Genomic DNA, 10,689 nt, shown 5'->3' with positions numbered 1-10,689 from the left:
TGGAGTTTGGGGCTTTGGATGGATGGACAGCTGAACTGAGTTTGGGAACAGGAGTAGAGCATTCAGGAGGTTTGCTGGCTAGGAGATCCCAAGCCAATACTCTGTCCCCGATGACTGAGGGCAGCGGGCATGTCAGCAGCCACATTAAGATGTGATTTGCCTTCCTTACTCTCCTTCCCTTGTAAAGGCACAATGGACTTTTCCAGAGACTGAGGAATGAATACGGACACTGCCATTTCTTGCACAGCTAGATGTTGGCAAGGCTAACAGAAATGCAAAATACTTCTACTTAACTGCTTTTTTTGGGAATAATATAGTTTTTTATTTCTTAAGCTGTGCCTTTATGTTACTACGTCATGGGGTCAGGATTTTTTAAAATGAATTTATAAAGATATATTTAAAGCATGTCTGGTTTTATTTCTAACAGGGCTCACATTGAGAGCTAGAGCCCACGTCAACAGAAGTTCTTTGGTGACATTAATAGTGTTTAATAGTATGAAGGGGTCCTGGGGCCGACATGTATAAGAACTGACTTAGGACCACAGGGAAAGCTTAACGACTTTTATCGAGGCCTTTCCCTGAACTCAGCTCATCCTCATGCCTCCCCTAGGCCTCAAGTGCCCTCCATGGTGATGGACCCAGTGCTTCCTGGCTTCCCCCAAAGGAGCAAAGCTTCTCCCTGGGTTCCTCATGGCCTTAGAACATTCTGTGGTGTTGGAAGAAATTAAATTGAGGTTGCCCTTGTTATACAATTGATGGCATCCTCTCAGATGGGAAATTCTGACCACTTCCACTGAGCCTTTTAATCCCCAAAGAGATGACTTGTCCCTGAGGCTTTGGGGGGTGTTTCTATTTGGCAATCAGGAATAAGCAAGAAGATTGCCACTAGCCTTCTTAATCATTTTTCGGTGTCTGGCTCAGCCGCAGGTAGGACATTCACACTGCTGTGCGCCCATCGCCAGCTGCCCGCATCACTCTTCATCTTGCAAAACTGAAACTCTGGGTCATTAAAAAAAAAAAAAAAAAACCTTGGGCAGCCCGGGTGGCTCAGCGGTTCAGCGCCGCCTTCAGCCCAGGGCGTGATCCTGGAGACCCGGGATCAAGTCCCACGTCGGGCTCCCTGCATGGAGCCTGCTTCACCCTCTGCCTGTGTCTCTGCCTCTCTCTCTTCTCTGTGTGTCTCTCATGAATAAATAAATAAAATCTTAAAAAAAAAAACTATTAAAAAAAAAAACACCCTGCCTTTTCTGCTCCTCCCTCCACCCAAAGCCACCTCTATCCCACCTGCCCTCTCTAGGAGCTTGATGACTCTCGGTACTAAATGTACATGGAATCATATAGTGTTTGTCCTCTTGTGTCTGGCTTATTTGACTGCTTGCGACATCCTCGAGGTTCATCCATACTGTACCATGTGGCAGTATTTCCTTGCTTTTTGAAGCTGAATAGCATTCCATTTTACATAAATATCACGTTTTGCCTATCCACTCTGCTGTCCATGGACATGGGTGGCCTCCACCTCTTGGCAGACACAGAGGTGAGTCTCTGCTTTCCATTCTTTTGGGGATATGTCCACAAATGGAATTGTTAAATCATGTGGTATTCTATTTTACATTTTTTTGTGGGACTATCCTACTGGTTTTCACAAAGGCTGCACCATCTTACATTTCACACTAGCAATGTGCAAACTAATTTCGCTACATTCTCACAAACAATGGCTGGTTTCTTGATTTTTTCACTAGTAGCCACCCTAATGGGTATGAGGTGGTCTTTACTGTGGTTTTGATTTACATTTCTCTAGTGACTGAGGATGTTGAATATCAATTCATGGGCTTCTCAGCCATCTTCTTTAGAGAAATGATCTATTCAAGTGTTTTGCCCATTTTTGAATCATTGTTTCTCTTGTTGTTGAGATGTGGGAGTTCTTTACATATTCTAGACATTAACTCTTAATCAGATGTAGAAAGAAACAAAGAAAACTTTTGTTTGCGGCAACTAAGGAGGTCACAGGGAATGGCCTCCAAAGCTGTGACTCAGAGAGACAGAGAGAGAGAAGAGAGAGAGAGAGAGGATGAGTTCCTTTTGTTTAGGCTTAAGATGAGTATTTGGAGAGGGAAGCTTTGACATCCTCTGTAGAGGTGGGCATAAAGTCGCACATGCGCCTTGAGGAAATATGCCTATACATATATTGTATGTTATGTAAATGAGGCTGAGCCTCCTCCTCCCATGGAGATTTTAGTATTATAATGAGATGAAAGGGATTGCTGGTCATTCCAAAGTTCCCTCCATGGTGCATCTGTTCAGGCTGGAGTCAGACGTTTAGGTCAAACGTTCTGGGTGGTCTGGGATGGTGGAGGCAGCTCTTGTCAGGGCTGTCACCACCACCTGAGAGGGGGTTTTGGGTTTCATTTGCCTGAGTTAAAAGGAAAGCCACACAAGAGCTGGAAATGGATAATGTAAAACAAAAGTTAGTGAGTACAAGCGGGTGGGCAGTAAGGATCAGGTTTTAGGTTCTAGCTGGTGGACAACCCCAGTTGCCAGACCAACCCTGCTCACCCAGGCTCAAGTGTGTAGCCCGCTGCCCAACTGGCACCTGAGGACGTAGCAGAACGCAACCATCACTGACAGCTGGTGATGTCAACTTGCAACTATAATAGGGCAATAAGCAACTTGCCCTATAATCCCAACCAAGAATAAATCCCTAGACATAGCAACATGGGGTGTTGGGAGGACAGGTTTGTTTTCCTTGGGTAGGCAATGAGAATTGTCTCCCTGGGAATTGTTTTTGTGGTGCTGATGAGCTCAGCACCTGGCAGCAGTCACCCTACATGGTGGCATGAAATAAATAAGCGTGAAAGATGGAAGGCAGGAAGTGTAGTAAATGGGAGTGTGGCTCTTGGGAACCAGAGGTCCCTGGGTTCTAGTCCTGGGTCTACCCTCTCCCACACAGATTTGGATAAATACCTGTCTAAGCTGTAAAGCATGTGATGATAATAATGTTTACTTATAACACAAACCTGTCATTAGTACATGTTCAATAAATGCTAGATATTTTTGGGAGTGATCTTATAACAGTGTAATGTGCTTTTGAGCTAAGTGAAATGGGGCTGTATAGGAAGACAGAGAGAGTAGCCAACTACCCCTTTGAAAGAAAAACTGGTCATTCACTAACCAACCAATTGAATTCACATTAAAGAAAATTGAATCCAGAAGCTGAATCATTCTATGAAATCTTCAGAAAATCTACTGAGAATGCACAGCAAACTCAAGGAATTATCTGCCTTTGTGCTTCTGCTTCTTGGTCCCCAGCCTCTGCCTCACCTGCTATAGGTGTGGGAACTGTGTTGTCAAGCGGAAAGATGACACCCTTGCTTTCAGTCTCCATGTCTGCAGGCAATGCTCTGTAACAACTCATCCAGTGTGGGAACATGGGGAGGGGGAACACACTGTCAGGGTATGCTGCTCTGACTTCAGACACGGCCCAGGAGCTCCAGCTGCTCACTTTCAGAGCAGGAGCAAAAGGCCAGAGGAGAGAATGTTCAGTATCTGCAGAGTTGGAAGCCCAGGGAGGAGCCAAAACTGAGATCTGGGCTGCCAATTCAGAGCAAAAGTCAGGTAAGCCCTCCATATACTGATGGGCAGGAAGACTTTCCCCTTGTGGGAAGGATGGTTCAAGGAGCTGGCTCCGTATTTCCCCCCAACTATACAGAGTGCAGGGCTGGTCACATGGCTAGAGTTTTGCACAAGTGGGGAGTAATATACTTTAGCCCATTCACCTGCTTCATCAAGGAAAACCCGTTTTTACATCCATTTTGCTAATTAACATGCCAATAAAATTTCCAAGGAAAATCCATTTCTATACGTGTTACACTAGCTAGCAAGACACAGACAGATGTCGTTGACAGATATTAGTAGAAACTTCTGGAATGTAGGCTTTCTAATTAACTGTTAGCTAATCACTGTTGGGGTGGTGAGTGTCTGATTAACCACCAGCCCTAGGATGTAGATGAAAACTGATTACTTTCATGCTACATTGTCAGGGCTAAACAAAAGGAAATTCAAGAAAACAACATAGATGATGTTTCAAACTCACCATCCAATTGCAATGACACCCATTCCACTTCTGTTGAGGGTAGGTAACCTGCAATCCTTGCTTAGCTGTAATGTTCCTGACAGTCTCAAAGAGAGTGGACCATCTCCTATGAATAAGATCAAGTATTTTGCTTTTACAGGACACCTGGGTGGTTTAGTGGTTGAGCGTCTGCCTTTGGCTCAGGTCATGATCCTGGGATTGAGTCCCGAATTGGGCTCCCTGCTCAGTCAGTGGGGAGTCTACTTCTCCCTCTCCACCTCTGCCCCCTCCCTCTTCAAATAAATAAATAAAATCTTAAAAAAAAAGAATTTTGCTTTTGCAAATTAGGGAAGGAGCCTAACGCCTTAATCTCTCTCTTCACCTGGGTTATGGACCTGAGGAATTTGTTAACCACTCTGAGCTGCTATCAAATCAAGCAGTTCCAGTTAGTCTGCATGTGGAGCACTGGTGGGACATCATTCTCCATCATGGGTAAAACTGGTAAACATAAACGATGGGCTGGGACACGTGGGTGGCTCAGCAGTTGAGCATCTGTCTTTGGCTCAGGGTGTGATCCTGGAGTCCTGGGATCGAGTTCTACAACGGGCTCCCCTCAGGGAGCCTGCTTCTCCCTCTGCCTGTGTCTCTGCCTCTGTCTCTGTGTCTCTCATGAATAAATAAAATCTTTAAACAAAACAAAACAAAACAAAAAACAGTGGGCTGTTGGAGAAGGGAAAACCGTTCAAGGGCTGGTAATAAGAACACAGAACCACCCACATCCGCAAGAATCAGAGTCTCTTCTGACAAAGTAGTGCACCGTCACCAAACACAGGTAGTGGGTACTGGGGTGTACACTTGGTGGTGGTGTTCCAACCCGCTTCTTCAGCAAACAGCATCAAATTCCATTTGGAGTTAGCTACCCTTGCATGTGGGAATTTTAATCAGACTTTCCTTCTGATCAACTAGAGCATTGCACCGCCACCTACTTCCCAACATGACTGGGGGGCTGGGTCAGTCCCTATCTCCCTCTACCCCCAACCACCTCAGTGGCCGCAGTCCAAGGCTGGGCTTGTGAAACTGACTGTTAGAGAAAGTGTGAGGTCCGGGACTCCTGAGAAGTTATCTGAGAAGATAAACCTACTTTTTCATACAGGTGCGGCTCAACATGTGACTTAGAGAAGCCTAAGCCAGTGTGTTGAATCTGAAAACAAAGCCAGTGTTAGCGAAGACACAGCGAACGAGAAAGAGCAACCTGATGCAGGGTTTCACCTTCTTAATCTAGTCACGGAGTCAGGGGGACTCTCGGACTTTTGGGTCTTACCGACAAATTCCTGCTTTTGGTTGAAACCGGTTTGTGTGGGGTTTCCATAAACTTGCATTCAAAAGAGCATTGATTCTTCAGATATTCTCACAGAACTCACCGTGGTGCCCCCCATGATGGGGGAGCAGGAGAGAGGCAGCCCCCCCCACAGGTGTGGCATGCACCCTTGGGGGGGGGGTCCCAGGCAGGGTGCCAGGACATCAGGCAGGGACAGGCAGCCGGTGGTTGGTCTTCTTCTTTCTGGGTGAGAGAGAATCAGCAGGAGCTGGACCTGGCCATGGACAGCAAGCCAGAGCAAATCCAGAGGCGGGAAGCTGACCATCTCTGCGGGGGAACCCCGAGCCCAGGGAGGTCAATGCGGAGGGATGGCTTTCCTACGAGGACCACTGAGAGCCAGAATCCTTCCTCCATCCCCTGGGCTGCTGGGTGACAGGACATTCACTTTGACAGCACCCCTGTCCCCCTCCCATGATGGTTAGAACAAAAGTGCACCTGAACATTGCGGGAACATAATAAGATGGGAGGATTAGTCCTGAGATTCAAAAGAAGAGATATTTTATATTTGTTTATTTATTTATTTATTTATTTATTTATTTATTTATTTATGATAGTCACAGAAAGAGAGAGAGAGAGAGAGGGGCAGAGACACAGGCAGAGGGAGAAGCAGGCTCCATGCACTGGGAGCCCGACGTGGGATTCGATCCTGGGTCTCCAGGATCACGCCCCAGGACACAGGCAGGCGCTAAACCGCTGCGCCACCCAGCGTTCCCAGAAGAGATATTTTAATAAAGATGGAAGCAATGGAGTATTGGAGTCAATGGAGTATTGGATCTCCACTGGAGATGGAAGTATTAAAGGAAGTCAATGTACAAGGCAGCTTAGCCCTGATGCTGTGCCCACGAAGAAGGCTGGTCCCGTGGGCAGAGGTGAAAGAGCTATAATTCTTTTCACGGAGGCACCTGAGTAGATGATGTAAATGTTGTCTCTGACCCTCACTTCTTTGAGGAACTGGGAGAAAAAGGGAGAGGAACCTGGGAGAATAGGAGAAAGCTGGGAACAGTTCCTGGCCTCAATTTCTCTGGTTTCTCCATCTATGAATAAAGCCAAGAGTTGAGATAGATGTGCCCTTCAGTCTGCGCAGCCTGCAGACTCCCTCTGCCCCCAGCTGGCCTCCTTTCACCAGCAAACAGGATTCATGCACTCTAGGAGCTGGTTCTTCTAAACGCATGCGCTGCTGTCTGTCACGCCGCCAGGAGGAGGGAGGGAGGAGCTGTGTCCTGAAGGTGGGCAGATCCTGGAAAACAGAGAAATGAAGCTGGGGATGCACAGCATGTCAGCGGTGATGCTTGTTTAGAAGTCTAATCAGAAAAATATCTCCACGGACAGAATTTTTGTAGTTAGACAGCTTCCCTTCCACCCCCAATAATTGTGCCTCTTATTCCAGAGTAGGAGTGAGATTTTTCTTTGGTGTTCCTAAGGCCAAGGGGGATTCTGTGCATTAGGACTGTCATTAATGTCAACAGCAGAGAAGGATTTATTATTAAAACCCCATAAATATTTAACATTTGGATGCCAGACCCCATGGCTTCATGGGCGCTCTTAGAGATTTTTGCTCTTTTGCCATCGTTGTGAAAATTAAACAAACATCTTAAATGAGCCTATAAAATTCAACCCACCCCAAATATAAATTATTCACATCAAAAGTGAATGGGTTCTAGAGGTTAATTTCTGATGATGAAGGCGGCTTCCTCCAGCCTAGTGTACTCCCTCCTCTCATTTCGTCTCCTCTTCCTCTGCTCTTTGGGGCTGGTATCAGGCTTCATTGTAAGGAGGAACTGCTTCTCACATGCATGTTCATCTTTAGGGGTGAGGCCTCATCCAAGTCTTTGGAACTCAGAGGCAGACCACCCATAAAGTTCCTGGTAAAATTTGATGCCCAGTGAATGTTGGTCGGTATTATAATTTATGTGCATGCTTCTTAAAAAGTTATATACATTTTTAAAAAGATTTTATGTATTTATTTGAAAGAGAGCAAGGGGAGGGAGGGACAGAGGGAGAGAGAGTGTCCTAAGTAGACTCTCCTCCTGAGCATGGAGCCCGATGCAGGGCTCTATCTCATAACCCTGAGATCATGATCTGAGCTGAAACCAAGAATTGAACACTTAACCAACTGCATATTCTTCTCGAAGCTCCCCTGCCAGAAAAGGGCTTTGTACTTCCTCTTCTTATCCACGGGGACTTCTCCTACCCTCTATCACACTCCTTCCCAAGGTGGCATTCACCCTTCATTGGAGCAAGTGTGGTGAAATGGCTGTGGACAATGTGATTTATAGATGACTTGGATGAAAACCACACTTGGGAGCCCACATATTCTAAAAGCACCATCGTGTGAAATGTTTCCTGCAATGGCTTTGAAGCCATCAGGCCTCATCATCAATATTTCTCTGTATCCTGGGTTTCCACGCACATGACCTTTTTCAAGAGACAGAATAGGACAGTTGTTAAATGACTTTCCAGATGTGTCACTGACTGAGAGGTTGTGGACAAGATATAAGCCCTCTCAAGTCTCCACTTCTTGCCCGTAATGTGGGAACAAGATGAACATCTGTCCCACTGGATGGAGCATACACAGTCCTCTGTACGGAGTCCAACACTTGGTAAGGGTCCAGAATGAGGAGCCTCTGTTGCAGTGGTGCTGCAGTGGGGAACCAGCCCTCCCCAACCCTGCACGCATCCCAAGCAGGATTCAGCCCCCAGGCTATGGAGCCCATCAGTTTCAAGACCCCTTCGTTGTAGAGCAAGGGACTCCTCTACATTAGTCATGAGGTGTGAACATCACCACCACGCCCACACCTCTCTCTACCTTGTACCTTGCCACTAGCAGGCAATCCAGGTCCTCTCCAAAAAATGTTTTTCTTGCTCATTCCTCTTGACCTTCTGTGTTCTAGAAATGGGCAAGTGACTTCAAACATCACAGAATCAGTTGTCAGAGAGTGGTACCTCATTTTGGAATTCTTAATGGCTTCAAAGAAAATCCAAATGATACCTTCCCATCTCACGCACTTACAGAGCATGATAGAATATAATTAAAGCACCAGATTTAATATTTAGAATGAAAAAGAATGGCTTCAGTGCCCAAGTATCTGTATACAACTGACTTTTGTTACATTTTTGTTTTGGCTTAATGGCTCTCGATCCTTCAAGGGGCATAATTATTATTTAAAAGCGTGATATATGCAAACACATGCACCTATATAATTCATGGCTAATTTAAAGGATTTCCAAGAGTAATTTTCACCACAAATAATTTTCCTCTTGTGGGCTGACTGTAAATGATGAAATCTGTCTGTAATATAGGATTCCATTTTGCTGAAAAATTCTCTGAAAATATCCTGAAATAGATGAGACACTGTCCCTACACTCAAATGGATTTTAGTCTGGTAGAAGAGAATAAAAACCCACAGAGAGCTGATGATTTGAAACATCATAATCATAACTTTGAAAGCTAATGTCTAGAAAGCTCTGATTCTATGTTAAACAATATTCTTATTTTGTATGCATATTAGCTCATGAAATCGTCAGCATAGCACCACGAGGTAAGTGCTATTACGATCTCTGTCTTAGAGATGCACAAAGTATGGCGCAGAGAGAGGAGAAGACCTTGCCAAAATTCATGCAGAAAGTGGAAAGAACCAGAATTTAAATCCAAGCAGCTGATGATGGAGGCGCCAAGCAGACATTTAAAGGATCATACTAACTTCCCAGATCAGGGGCATCTGTGGAATCATGATGTTGGGAAACACGGACATGTAGGGGTGATGATGGGAAGCGGCAGGAAGTTTATTTAGGTGGAATTGGGAGAGCTAGTATAGAGAAAACTCAGTGCTCATTCCCCAGACCTTCGCTGAGCACTGGGTATGTATCATGTCATCTTTTAGGATCTGGGGTGATGATGCAGAGCAGGGCAGGCACAGTGTCCCTGTCCTCCTTCTTGGAACTTACCCTCTTGAGGGTGAGGCAGATAACACATTATATAAATCATCAAGATGACATCAAATAGTGATGAGTATTTGAAGAACAACAGACAGAAGCTCTGAGAACATGCTGGACAGAGCAATTCCTGCTGAGCTAAGCGCTTGACCCCACGCAGGCTCTACCCACGGCTGCTCATGGCCACTGGGAAACCTTCATCTCTCCACACAGGGCGCTCTCCGCTAAACTTGCACCTGCTCAGAGATGTCTTGTCTGACGGCCCTAATATTACTCGTTGCTTGGTGCTCAGTGGGCAGAGAGGGCCAGCGAGGCTGCATGGGCTGGAGGAGGGAAAATAGGGCAAGGAAAAGTGGATGCAGTCACGTGGGGCTTGGCTGGGAATAGTGAAGAGTCTGGATTTGATTCTCAGCAAAATGGGAAGATGCCAGAATGTTTAAAGTAGGACAGTGGCATGCTGTGATCTGTGCTTTACTCCACCAGTTGGCCTGCCCTGTGGAGAAGGGATTGTACAAATATGCAGAGATAGAGAAATGTAGATGTGGCCGTAACTCTCTCTGGAAATATAGAAGTGGGTTAACAGATGGAGAGCTTTGAATGACAGGTTAAGAGATGTGGCCTTAACTCAAGTGGTGACAGGTATTCTTTGTAAACTCAGCTTCTACTGCCCTTCTGGGACAGTTGACACCAGGGGGCTGCTGCCGTGGGTGTGATCGAAGCTCTCCCACCCAATCGTGTGAGCACACTGATCAGTCAGTGGGATCTAAGTTCGGATCTCTGAACAGAAGAATTCTGGGGCATGTTTTTAATTCTTCAACCATAATCAATTTTGCTGCCAGCCTGCTTCCTCAGAGGTGCAAGAAACGTTCAGAGGGTGATTTTTACTTTTATTTTTTTAAAGATTTTATTTATTTGAGAGAGAGAGAGAGAGAGCGAGGGAGAGAGAGCGTGAGCACAAGCAGGGAGAGGAGGAGAGGGAGAAGCAGGCTCCCCACTGAGCAGGGGCCCCCGATGTGGGGCTCAGTCCTAGGGTCCCGGGGTTATGACCTGAGCCAAAGGCAGATGCTTCACTGACGAAGCCACCCAGACACTCCAGAGACCGTTTTTTAAAGTGGTGAACTTCCACTGTTACTAGTTTCATGGCCAAATCTCACTGGGAAAGATGCTCAGGGTATCTCCAAAAGATTGTTCTGGTTTTGCTCCCCATTTGAGGCCACAGTAGGATTTCTAAGGTGGAAGTCCAAAGAAACCTATATAGATGGCCAGGAATAGACTTAGAGACAGATGTGGAAAAGATATAAGGCAGATA

This window comes from Canis aureus, chromosome 27 (genome assembly GCF_053574225.1).
Source record: "Canis aureus isolate CA01 chromosome 27, VMU_Caureus_v.1.0, whole genome shotgun sequence".
Taxonomy (NCBI): domain Eukaryota; kingdom Metazoa; phylum Chordata; class Mammalia; order Carnivora; family Canidae; genus Canis; species Canis aureus.
The sequence above is the reverse complement of the archived record's forward strand: the minus strand, read 5'-3'. Positions refer to the sequence as shown.